We start from the raw sequence: 12,069 nt of genomic DNA on the forward strand, positions 1-12,069 counted from the left end.
AGAAGCTGCGTGGAGACCTCAGAGCAGCTTCCAGTGTCTGAAGGGGGCTACAAGGATGCTGGAGAGGGACTCTTCATCAGGGACTGTAGTGATAGGACAAGGGGTGATGGGTTCAAAGTGAAACAGGGGAAGTTCAGGTTGGAGATAAGGCAGAAGCTCTTCCCTGTGAGGGTGCTGAGGCGCTGGCACAGGGTGCCCAGGGAAGCTGTGGCTGCCCCATCCCTGGCAGTGTTCAAGGTCAGGTTGGACCAAATGATAAATATCAGTGATGAAGATGATGAAAGGTGCCCAGCCCTTCAGAAAGGTAAAATTTGGAGTGTGGTGCTCAGAGTCTGGGTCTAATCCAAACCAGTGGGTCCTGAGGCTTCCTCATGAACCACTGCCAAGACTATGTTGAGACCTGTGAGACAAGTGGGAAGGTTTGGTGCAGCTTCAGCCTCACCTCTTAAAGGACGAACAGGGCAGGAAAACTACAAACAAGAAGCACAGCATCTGTGTTCAAGGAGGTATGGAACCATGGGATGTACACTGTAAGTGGTCCCTCACTTATACTGACACTGAATCACTGCCAGACTCAGCCAGCATGTAATTTAATTGCTTTTTTGCTGTTAGCATCTGCTGTCCTGACTTAGGGAAGCATAGCAAGAAGAGAGAAAATATTTCCACAGGATAGACTGAGCTGCTATGAACACTGTTTACTGAAAGCCCCCACCTCTAGAAACCCCTTACCCTAAGCAGTTTTACCCAGAGAGGCCATAGGAAACCCCACAGTTCTTCAAACCAGGCTCTCCCTCCCCACTGTTCCCTTTGACCTTCATCAATATATCCTTTTTCACATCACTTTTCAGCTCCTTCCCTTTCCTCCTCCTGCCCACATGCATTCATTCCTCCATCTGCCCATGTCCCCTGGCAGCAGAGCCAACAGACAGCGACGTGGGCTGTAGCTCTGCTATTTGCTGCTGGCAGAGACAGTTCCTCCCTCTGGCTCCAAACTTTCCCCCTGCTCTGTAGCAGTACAATCAGAAGCCTGGAAAACCATGGGATAGCACAGGAAGAATTACATCCAGTCCTCATTGCCATACAGAGCTCAAAGGGAGGTCTCCGGCTTGCCCCATGGGTCTGGTTGGAGAGGAGATGCACTTTGTGCCTCTTGTGCACAGTGAGGCTTAACCCTTGTGCAAGTTGAGCCTCATTTGAGAAAAATAAGCTAAGGAACCTCTTAACCCAGGTTTGGCTTTCTCTGTGAGATGGGAAATCACTGTGATGGGATTTGCTGCCAGAAGAAGACGGTGCAGTTGCACCCAACCCAGACCACGTCTGAAGCTCCCAATCCATCTCTAGGGTATTCATCTCTTCCCAGCAAGGAAGAAGCACAAGCTGAGCTGGATGCATAGCCTTCAACAGGTGATCTGCCTCAGAGGTCATAAATAAAGGAGGAAATGTGTTTACATGACCTCCACATGACTGATGCAGAGGCTTTGGGGCAGAGCTAGAGCGTCCCGACTACCGAAGACAGCATTTAACCCCAACTCAGACACAAATCACAATGAAAACCCTACTCAAAGTGTGCTTCATCCCGTCTTCAAAGCTCAGCTCCTTCACACCATGCACCAGGAAACAGAATCCGGGGGGACAGAGGAACAAGAGGAAAAATAAAGCAGGCAGGATTTTAATCTTAGTCTCATTGCCCTTCTCTGCCCAGTCCTCCTCCAGCCAAAAAGTCAGAAACAAACTCAGTTCCCCTTTTCCTAAGCCTCTTTTGTCTGCTAAACACTAAGGGGTATAGCAGGCAGTTTGAGCTCCCCCTACGGTGGTTTCTTACCCATAGAATCATAGAATGGTTTGGGTTTGAAAGGACCTTAAGATCGTCCAGTTCCAACCCCCTAGCCATGGGCAGGGACACCTCACATTAATCCATGTCACCCAAGGCTCTGTCCAGCCTGGCCTTCAACACTGCCAGGGATGGAGAATATACCACTTCTTTGGGCAACCCATTCCAGTGCCTCACCACCCTCATAGTAAAGAACTTCTTCCTTATATCTAACCTGAACTTCCCCTCTTTCACTTTGAACCCATCATCCTTTGTCCTATGCCTACATCCCTGATGAAGAGTCCCTCTCCAGCATCCTTGTAGCCTCCTTCAGATACTGGAAGGCTGCTATGAGGTCTCCACACAGCCTTCTCTTCTCCAGGCTGAACAGCCCCAACTTTCTCAGCCTGTTTCCATACAAAGAGCAGGCTGGCTCTACAGAGAGGTTTTGAACTGGATCCAATCAAAGCCAACCTGTGAGAAACAAAAGGATGAGGATTTCACCCCAGGAATGCTCCTCGCTTCATCCCCCTTGCTTTAACCATTCAGCCAAAAGGAGATCCTAAGGCATTATTCACCTAAAACAGGAGGAGCAACTAATCTGGTCTGGAACACCCCACTGAGCCTGCCCCTCACACCACAAGGCACAGGAAAGCCCTCCCTGACCCAAGGGTTAGCTCGGGACCTCAGCTAATATTCCAGCTGCAAGGAAAAGCTGTCGGCACGTGATGTATGGATTTCCCCTCATCCATGCATGGCTGGAAGGGATGAGTTAAATGCTGAAAAATTGCTGTGGTGCTCTGAATGACCCCAGTCATGCTGGGCTGTCAGATGCATGGCTGTAGAGCTATTTATTATACATTCCAGGTGTCCATCTCCCACACACGTTTTCCTAGTTTCCTTTCCTATAAAAGCATGTAGTAGGCTCTGGGGGAAACTTGCACGTTGCTTCTCTACGGGCAGTTTTCATACTACTGGGTGAGCAGGATAGCCAGGTTGCACTGGTGGATGTAAGGGAAGTCACCACGGGAAGATGTTATTCTTGCTGCAGCAGGGCACAGCAATGCTCCAACACAGGCTGTGAAGTGACAGTGTGGATCCAGTGTGGGAAAGGGCTGGGGATGCTGAAGGAGGTGGGAATTCAAGTGTAGTTCCATGGTGTTATCTCCCATAAACAATCCACCCACAAGACATCTTCCAGTACGATAATTTGTGATGGACAAGAGTCTCACTATGCTTTCAAAGAGCAAGAGGGTCCTGCTAGACTTTCAGGATCAACCCTATAACGTCCCATCCAGAATCCTGGGTTAAAACCATCATTTTATGGATGGTGACAGAACTTAGGTTTTCAGTTTCATCTGGAAGGGAGACAACTTATGTTGGGAAGATAAGGGCAGATTTGGCAATAGAATGAAGTGAATTAAGCCCCACTTAAAAAGATCCTGCTCCAACCTGCACAACTTGCTTGAGGGAAAGCAGAAGTCAGGACATCATCTGGCAGGACAGGTTCATCCCCACTCATCCCTAACCCACTGAGACAGCCAAAAGCTCCATCACTCAGACATGGGTGGACTCAGACTCCCCTTGTATGGAGCACTGCCAAGCTCAGGATGCCTCTGCTCCTGACAGTGTGGAGGTCTTGGCATCACGGCAGGCTTGGACCAGTCTTTATCTCATTCTGCAGACATGTTCTCAGGAGCATGGGGAGGTTGGCAGCCCTAGAAGACAAAGGGTGCTCGGTGCAGGCTCCGACCCATCCCTTCTCCTGCTGTAGCCATGCCTGCAGACCAGGGAGTTAAGCATCATTTGAATCTGGTGCAGCGCATGAGGTGAAGGTGTTATTATTCAAGCCACTGGTTCCAATGAGATTAACCAGCCTAATGGAGCAGCCTGCATGGACCTCCTCTAAGCCTGAATTTTCACTGTCAGAGAATCCCCAGCCAAGTGGAAAATTGGAAGGAGAAGGGAAGAGGGGGTTGTGAAGGGGAGAAGGGAGGGGATGATTAAGTTCTCTAGAAATTAATTCATAACTAGAGGTATGGAAATAATAACTCCCCAAGCCGATGGACAATCCCCAGCAAACACATTTCAATTTGGAAGCCAGCTTTGCTGCCGTTGCATCCTTTGCTTTCTTGGCTCATGCTGCTTCATTGATTTCATTTTCCACCCAAGGTGTTGACTTTGCCCTTGGATTGTGGCCCCTGCTTTCTCCCTGTCCAAGCTCAGGTAGCTCAGAGCCCCAGTATTGGGCAGGCCCAGTGCAGAGCAATGGCTAGAAGTGAGGACAGAACTAGAGTAATGCACTGTGGAAGAGACAGGAGGAAAAGAAGGGGCAAAAGGGAAGGAAGCACCTCATTTTTTAGTCCTCTTTGTTTTTACCCTCAGGAATAGATCCCAGATCTCAACAGATTTAGAAGCTCTTGTGCAAAGCAACACGTGTGCTCAGTGCACCATCAATAACCTGTTTTATCCTAACAGCAAAACATGCACGTCTATGCAACATATTGTTACCCACACAGTGTCCAAGGGCAAGAGGGGACTCGGTCAAAGCCTCTAGACTGTCAAAGCTGCACCAAGCAGTCTGGTTAAGTAGCTTCTAAGCACAGCTGGATACCTAATTCAGAGACAGCAGGGCTCAGCTCCATGGGATTATTTAACAGCAGTGATACATATAGCAGCCTTGTCCTCCGTATCACAGTATCACAACTGAGATACGATTCTCAGTTTTGAGAGATACCACAGTAAAGTCTACAGCTACCTGAAAGGAGGTTGTAGTGAGGTGGGATCTGTCTCTTCTCCCAAGGAACAAGGGATGGGACAAGAGGAAACGGCCTCAAGCTGCACCAGGGCAGGTTTAGATGGAGCTGAGGAACAATTCCTGCCCCAGAGGGTGCTCAGGCATTGGAACAGGCTGCCCAGGGCAGGGCTGCAGTCACCGTCCCTGCAAGTGTTCACACAGCGTGGAGACGAGGCCTCAGTGCCATGGGGCAGTGGTGGCCTTGGCAGTGCTGGGCAATGGTTGGACTGGATGAGCTTAAAGGGCTTTTCCAACCTGGCTAGTTTATGATTCTGTGGAAGGCTCATAAAAGGTGTCCTATGGCCTGACTCAACAAACCATGTCCTCAGCGATCAATAGCCAGACCAGTTGCCCAACAACTGTGTGGTATGAGGAAACAGCAAAATAGCAATGCAGAGCTTTTGGCCCCAGGATGGCAGGACCATGGATTCAACTGAATATCACTTAATGAACAAAGAGGATGGGATGTGCAGGCTGAATTGCAGCAGGGAACAGCAAGCCTCCAGCAGTGAAGGATTCCTGAGCACAGATCTCTCTGCTCAGCTGCTTGGCAGGGTTTGCACACACATTCATGCACATAAGCTGCCCCAAACTGGCCTTGCAATGGGGCTGGAGAGAGTTAACAAGTTGTTTACCTGATTCCCTAGTGCAGCTCAGGAAAATGTTACTGCTTCCCAGAGGCACACAATATAATTTTGCCTTAAAGGTTAATAGTATTCTACTCACTGAGGAAGAAAACGGGGGCTTGAAAAGCACTTTCATTAGGAGCCAAGCCTGCTGCACTTCAGATGGTACCCAGGGCTCTGACCACTGAGGGGAGCTGGCCTCTCCCCAGCCAAAGCCAGCATCAGCAGCTCTGTTTGCAAGAAAGAGCTCTTCACAGGGATTCAGAAGTTTCTAGAACTGAATTTAAATGAAAGGCATTACTCATGACCTCAGGCAAGACTGAGGCCAGTCCTCATGAAATGCAAGTGATAATTCCCTCTGCTTTGTGGGCATTTACTAGACTTGCTAACAATAAATGCACTGAAACAGAGAAAATAATGCCCAATCCTTGTGGCAGGGAGGAAGCTGAGAGTCAGCAACCAGAGGCTGCCCAGAACTCCTTGCTGAGTTGCTGACCCTCTCCAAGCAGCATTTTGGGGCAGAGCAGAGGATGCACCCACAGCTGCCAGGCAGTTGGTGACTGGGAAGATGCTTTGATGAGGAAGCTATGACCTTTATGTGCTTTAAAGCCTCTCCCAGAAGAAGATGCTGGAAAACAAGGCTGCTCCTAGTTTATGTATAAATATGCCAGGAACTATCATCCACTTGCTTTCTGCAACCTCAGTGGCTTTATCTCTGTTCCAGACTGCCTGATCAGAGAGTGTCTGATCAGGCAGACACTGCCTTCGTCCTCCTGGGGTGTGAGTGGCATCTACAGTGTCTTGCTGTTGCCTATGAAGCCTGTTTTAGGATGGTTTGTTCTGATCTCTAGCTGAATTCAATTGTGCTTGTTCACATTCAGTCCTCTCAGGCTGCCTCTGCATGTGAACAGGGGCTAGCACTTGAACGCTGAGGGATGATGATGGGATCTTGGTGGGTGTCTCTTCAGACTTTGTTCCAAACAGAGGCAGGTCAACTGCAGGGACATCAGGCTGACCTGAGAGGATGTGAGATTGTGTTTAATTACCAATATGGAGCCTGCAGCACACACAAGCTTCAGATTTCTACTCCAGTCTTGCTCCTGGTCTCTGCCTCATGCTGCATCCCGAAGCCCTGGCCTAGGCTTAACATCAGTCATGAAACAGGCTGACAGCTGCCCTTTATCCAGTTGTTAGCAATGGATATAAAGGCAGAATAGTCACTGAGACAAACACAAACTACAGGGCTCTTCTCCAAGCTCCGTGTCTTAAAGACTGGCGCAGGACGCAACACCAGCATGGTGTATCCAGAGCCTCCCAGCCGATCCATCACCTCCCTCAGCAGCTCAGGAGAGGATGTGAGCCACAAAAGGCAGCAGAAAGCTAATCCGTTTGCTATATAAACCAGACAATAATATGCAGGACATTTCCTATTAACCACCACACATCCAGACAATTACTCTGATTGATTCCAATCAGGTTTTACACCGTGCTTTATCCATCAGCACAAAGCTTCACTGCCTCTTACTATCATGGGGCACACCATTCTTAATGGAGACTGCCAAACAGTCCAGCGTCAGCATTAGCAGTCACAAGAATTGATGAAGTAAATGCAGCATTAGGATGGCTGGGGTTTTGCAATCTCTGTATGGAAAGTGCAATAAAAAATCTATTAGAGCAGCCACACAACAGCAAGCTCACCAGTAACACTCCCTGTGTTCTGAATACGTTTCTAATCTGATGGAAAAGACTGAAGAGATACTTTGAGATGTATGCCTGTTACAACCAGGATTATCAGGCATTAACGATGCTAATGTGATGGATGGATAGATAGATGATAGATAGATAGATAGATAGATAGATAGATAGATAGATAGATAGATAGATAGACAGACAGACAGACATGAGATCTGTTTCATTCCCTGTCTTTTTGCTGGAATTGGGAGCTTTTCCCCCTCTCAACTCAAGCAAAACACTGTCATCTTTTGGCTGCTCTTTTTAATGTGTTTTAACAGTGATCAAAAAAGGAGGCTGTTGAATGTAAGAATCAGAGGTCTCCATGAAATTTAGAGACATTAACCAACTTTTATTTGCTTAAAATGGGAATGAAAATTACTTTTGCCTCTGTCAAGTGCCCTGATGCAAAAAAGTCACTGTGCATAGAACAAGAGTGAGCCAGAAGCAGCAACAACTGAACTAGGAATAGCTGTAGAGAGGCTGCAACCCCAGATATAAAATTGCTCCTAATCTCCAATCTAAACCTGCCCTGGTGCAGCTTGAGGCCATTTCCTCTTGTCTCATCCCTTGTTCCTTGGCAGCAGAGCCCAGCCCCTCCTGGCTCCATCCTCCTGTCAGGCAGTTGGAGGGAGCCATCAGGTCCCCCCTGAGCCTTCTCTTCTCCACACTGAACCCCCCAGGTCCCTCAGCCCTTCCCCATCCCATTTGTGCTCCAGGCCCTGCACCAGCTCCACTGCCCTTCTCTGAACAAGCCATTACCTCCAAATCTGAAACTGGGATATATGTCCCAAGTCACTCCTTCCACTCTGTGTATATTTTTCAAGCATCTTCTACAGGGCTCTTTTACAACCTTACAGATGTGTTTCTGCTTCTTCTATTAGGAAGAGCACTCCTCAAGCAAATGAGTCTCTGTGTCAGGGATTTCTCTAATGGCAGCCTCAGGTGACAGGTTATTGCCAGTTCATTTCCAATGAGCCACACATCAGAATTCCTGTCCCACAATGACCCTCCCTCCACTAACCTGTTAATTGCTTTACCTGCCCTATGTGGTTTTAGTTAAATTGTCCATAATGATGATATGTTCCTGCATACATAGCCTGCTATTAAATAGGGCTTTATGCAGACTCATGGGCAAACACCTACTAGATGGGGAGCTGTTCTTGCTCATCGTATGGCTGAAGGGGTGCTAGTACGGATTAAAATCTTGCTAGCACTAGATCTGCTTCATAGAATCACAGAATCATGGCATTACAGAATGCTTTGGGTTGAAAGGACCTAGTTCCAACCCCCTGCCATGGGCAGGGACACTTCCTACTATACCAAGTTGCTCAAGGCCCTGTCCAAAAGCACCTCAGAAGGATGTATTTTCAATACACCAGAACTACAAATTACCAGCACTACTGTAAATCAGACCTTGATCTCCAGTGGATGCTTGTGATCACCTTTACAAACTGTCTTCGCTTAACATCAACTTTCCAATTACTTTTTTCCCCTGACTTAATCCATTTTCCCCATTTGTTTCATTCTTTCCCAGCAGGAAAAACCACACTTCCAAAGTGCTAGCAATAGCGTGCATGCAAAATACCTTTGCCTAAAGTCCTGGGTTATATTATCAGATGTTGAGGAGCAAAAGGAATGGCAAACAGCCCAGAGCACTGATCGGAAAACCTGGTTCTGCTTATTAATTTGAACACCTGGCATTGGCTGTCCTGAGCAGCAAAGTCCATAATATGGATTCCAAATAATTAGAGGAAGGTCATGGGCAGGTACAGACCTTCTGCCTTCACTGAAGCAGCCAGCTCAGGCACATGGGGTGGGGGATGCTGCCCTTAGATATATGTGGAGGTCTTATTTCGCATCAATGATTCAATATCTAATTAAAGTACGTGCAGCACCCATGTAGTGATTTGTTGGTGTTGCTCTGAAGAAGCATCAGTTGGACAAGCACTTTGTGAGAAAGCAAATCCCTATTCCCACCCAGCAATATCCTGCTCTTTATCCTCCAAACAGCTCTTGAAATACAGATTTTCCTTCTTGTGTTTCTATAATAACCTTGAACTGTTCCCTCTGATTTCATGGGCGCATTAATGCTTAAAGGAAAGAATTAGGGATTTCTGTCCACGGCCTTGCAAAGGAGGAAACGGATGAACTCAGATCTGCCAGACACAGGGAACCATTGCTCCTTCCCTAGGCACAAGTCACATATGCTGCAAGATTCAGAGCAGAAATCAGTACATCAGAGGAGTGATAGTGCCAGTTTACAATGACATGTATGGGGACCTGGGTGGAGACAGGGGTAGAAGAGCTTCAAAGGCACTTAAGAACTCCTTTGGAGCAATAATCATGCTGCATAGAAGCATAGAATTGTTTAGATTGAAGAAGACCTTTCAGATCATTGAGATATCCAGCGAGGGAGCTTTACTTGTAACACAGGACGAAACCTGAGCTATCAGTTACAGGGACTGCAGGGCGCTGGGTGATGCAAGCAAGTCATTGCTTATTTCTGCCCTGCTCCCAGGTTGTTTCTTCTCCATCCCTTCAGACAAAGCTCAGTCTCAGTTTGTGTTTACCCTATAGATTTCTTTCCTTTCTTTCACACTCAAATCATTAGCAATTATCACATGCAAAGAAAGAAGATCCTCAGTACCAAAGAGTCGATGTCTGGAGGTAGCTGTGAAAAAGGAACTAGTAGCAACTCAGATCCCTCTTTGACACAAGAAACTTATCTTGTTAAAATAACCCTTCCTCTATTCCCAGTCTGACCAGAATGGATGCCCACCAACCCAACCAGTCTATCCATCCCAGAGCTCACAATCAGCACAGCTCCCGTGACAAGTTGAGATGGACTAACATCCATAGACAGGTATTTCTCAAATCTAGGAAGAAATAAGTCTCAGATCCAGAAGTATCCATCCAATAATTCCCTAAAGACTGTGTGTAGCTCAAGGATTTCTCGACCCTCCTATCTCTCACGACCTTGTCACAACGGCTGACAGGCTGGCTTTCAGACCAGCTGGTGGCTGTGACATTGACACAACTCATGCTGGAATCACTTAGATGTACGGATAATGTTGTCATTCAAAATCCATCCTGAAAGCATCACCCACCACGCACCCAGAGGGAATGCATAAACCCAGCACAAGTCCTCCCTGTACGCCTGGAGGAAGAAAAACTTTTGGGTCACAGAACCTGAGATCTACAGGAGAAACATCATTTGCCCATTGTGCCTCAATGACAGAGTTTTAAACAGAAATCAGGGATCCCGATGCCTGGTCTCCAGGGAAAAGACCATAACAGACTCCCCATGACAACACTGATACAAACTTCATCAACTGCAATCAAAGGCAAGAAAACAAAGGATGAGATGGAGGGAGACAGCAAAAATTACTGACTCGAGATGAGCTGAGCACACATTTTAATGGGTATTTGGACTCCCCACTGCTGCTGCTGAAAGCTTTCTGTGAGAATCTTGACTTCCCCTTCATGCAGTTACTGAGCTAATCAAACAAAACTCAGCCTGGAGCTGGACTGCTGTCCAGCAAAAGCTGCAGCTGGTGAGGAGTTTCTGAGCAAGACTATGGAGCAGCTGGATGGAAAAGAAGCCCCTGCTCCAAACGCTGTCCTGCTCCAACACCATGCCAAAGAGCCAAACCATGGCAACATCAGTGCCAAAGCAAACTCCAAGGCAGATAGGGTGAGCAGTTTAGGGAGTACGTCTAAAAAGGGCTTCCAAACACATCCTGAGTGGAAGGACATGGCAAAGATACTCATCACACTCTACATCAACTGCACTGTGATTACTCGTTGTCATGCTAGTAAGGCCACAGATCAGGAAGACTTTATTTATCATCCATCCATTTATGATAAGGGGTCTCGAGCACCTCCCGTATGACAACAGGCTGAGGAAACTGGGGCTGTTCAGCCTGGAGAAGAGAAGCTGTGTGGAGACCTCAGAGCAGCTTCCAGGGTCTGAAGGGGGCTACAAGGATGGGACTCTTCAGCAGGGACTGCACTGATAGCACAAGGGGTGATGGGTTCAAACTGAAATAGGGGAAGTTTAGGTTAGATATAAGAAAGAAGTTTTTTACTGTGAGGGTGCTGAGGCGCTGGCACAGGGTGCCCAGAGAAGCTGTGGCTGCCCCATCCCTGGCAGTGTTCAAGGCCAGGTTGGACACAGGGGCTTGGAGCAAGCTGCTCTAGTGGAAGGCGTCCATGGCAGGGGGTTGGAACTGGATGCGCTTTAAGGTCCCTTCCGACACAAACCATTTCATGACTGTATGATTTAAGAGATGTGTAAACCGATGCTTGACAGGCACTTGAAAATGCAGAAACATAGCTGCAACTGCTCAGCCAAATATCTGTATAGTCATTCATCCTGCCTCTGCCCCTGATAGCAGACACTTGGGTGGAAAAAGTAATAAAGCAGAGATTATAGAGTGAAACATCTGATTTAAACTTGAGTTTCCAGCAAGCAGTGACATGGGGACTGCCTGACTTGGAGCCTGCAGTGATGTCATTGTATTGAACAGCTCTCAACAGAACTTTATTTCATGAATTTGCCTAATTGCTTTCCAGACAGTTGTATTCTGGCCTCCCTAATGCGCTCCACAATGTTGCAGAGATGAATGATACACTATGAAAATGCCCTTTCTTCTGTTTGTTTTAATATTCTGCTTGATAATCTCCTATAAAGTTCCCTAGATCTTGTGTTATGAGAAATGGTGAGTAATCATCCCCTATTCACCTTCTTCATTACACTCCTGATTACCTGGATGTATTATAGCCCTCTCAGTCATCTCTCTTTTAAGATGAAAATTGCCAAGTCATACAATCTCTCCTTGTCTAAAGATCATTAGAAACCCATGCTCCTGCTTCCCACACTTCCCACCATCTTCCAAACACCTTTCCTCTTTCACTCTATGCCCATTTTTAGCTCATTTCAAAATACAGCAGAGATTCCCATGGGAAGCCCTTGGGTGCTCCTTCCCTCCATCATAACCCTTTACTCCTGATCTTTAATTCCCACCTTTGAACTGGTTACTAATCTATCAGAAGATTCTTCTTCCAGTCCCATGACAACATAGTTGAAATTCTTCACTATG

General features: G+C 47.1%; 1 protein-coding gene across 3 annotated transcripts in view; it reads right to left on the reverse strand.

Annotated features, from left to right (window-relative positions):
- Positions 1-12,069, reverse strand: part of PLXNA4 (plexin A4) — a 464,287-nt gene that overhangs the window by 128,628 nt on the left and 323,590 nt on the right. The window lies entirely within an intron of this gene.

The sequence above is a fragment of the Pezoporus wallicus genome, unplaced genomic scaffold, assembly GCF_028554395.1.
Source record: "Pezoporus wallicus isolate ANWC-B61680 ecotype Strahan unplaced genomic scaffold, APGP_CSIRO_Pwel_v1 contig_4722, whole genome shotgun sequence".
In the NCBI taxonomy this organism is placed as follows: domain Eukaryota; kingdom Metazoa; phylum Chordata; class Aves; order Psittaciformes; family Psittacidae; genus Pezoporus; species Pezoporus wallicus.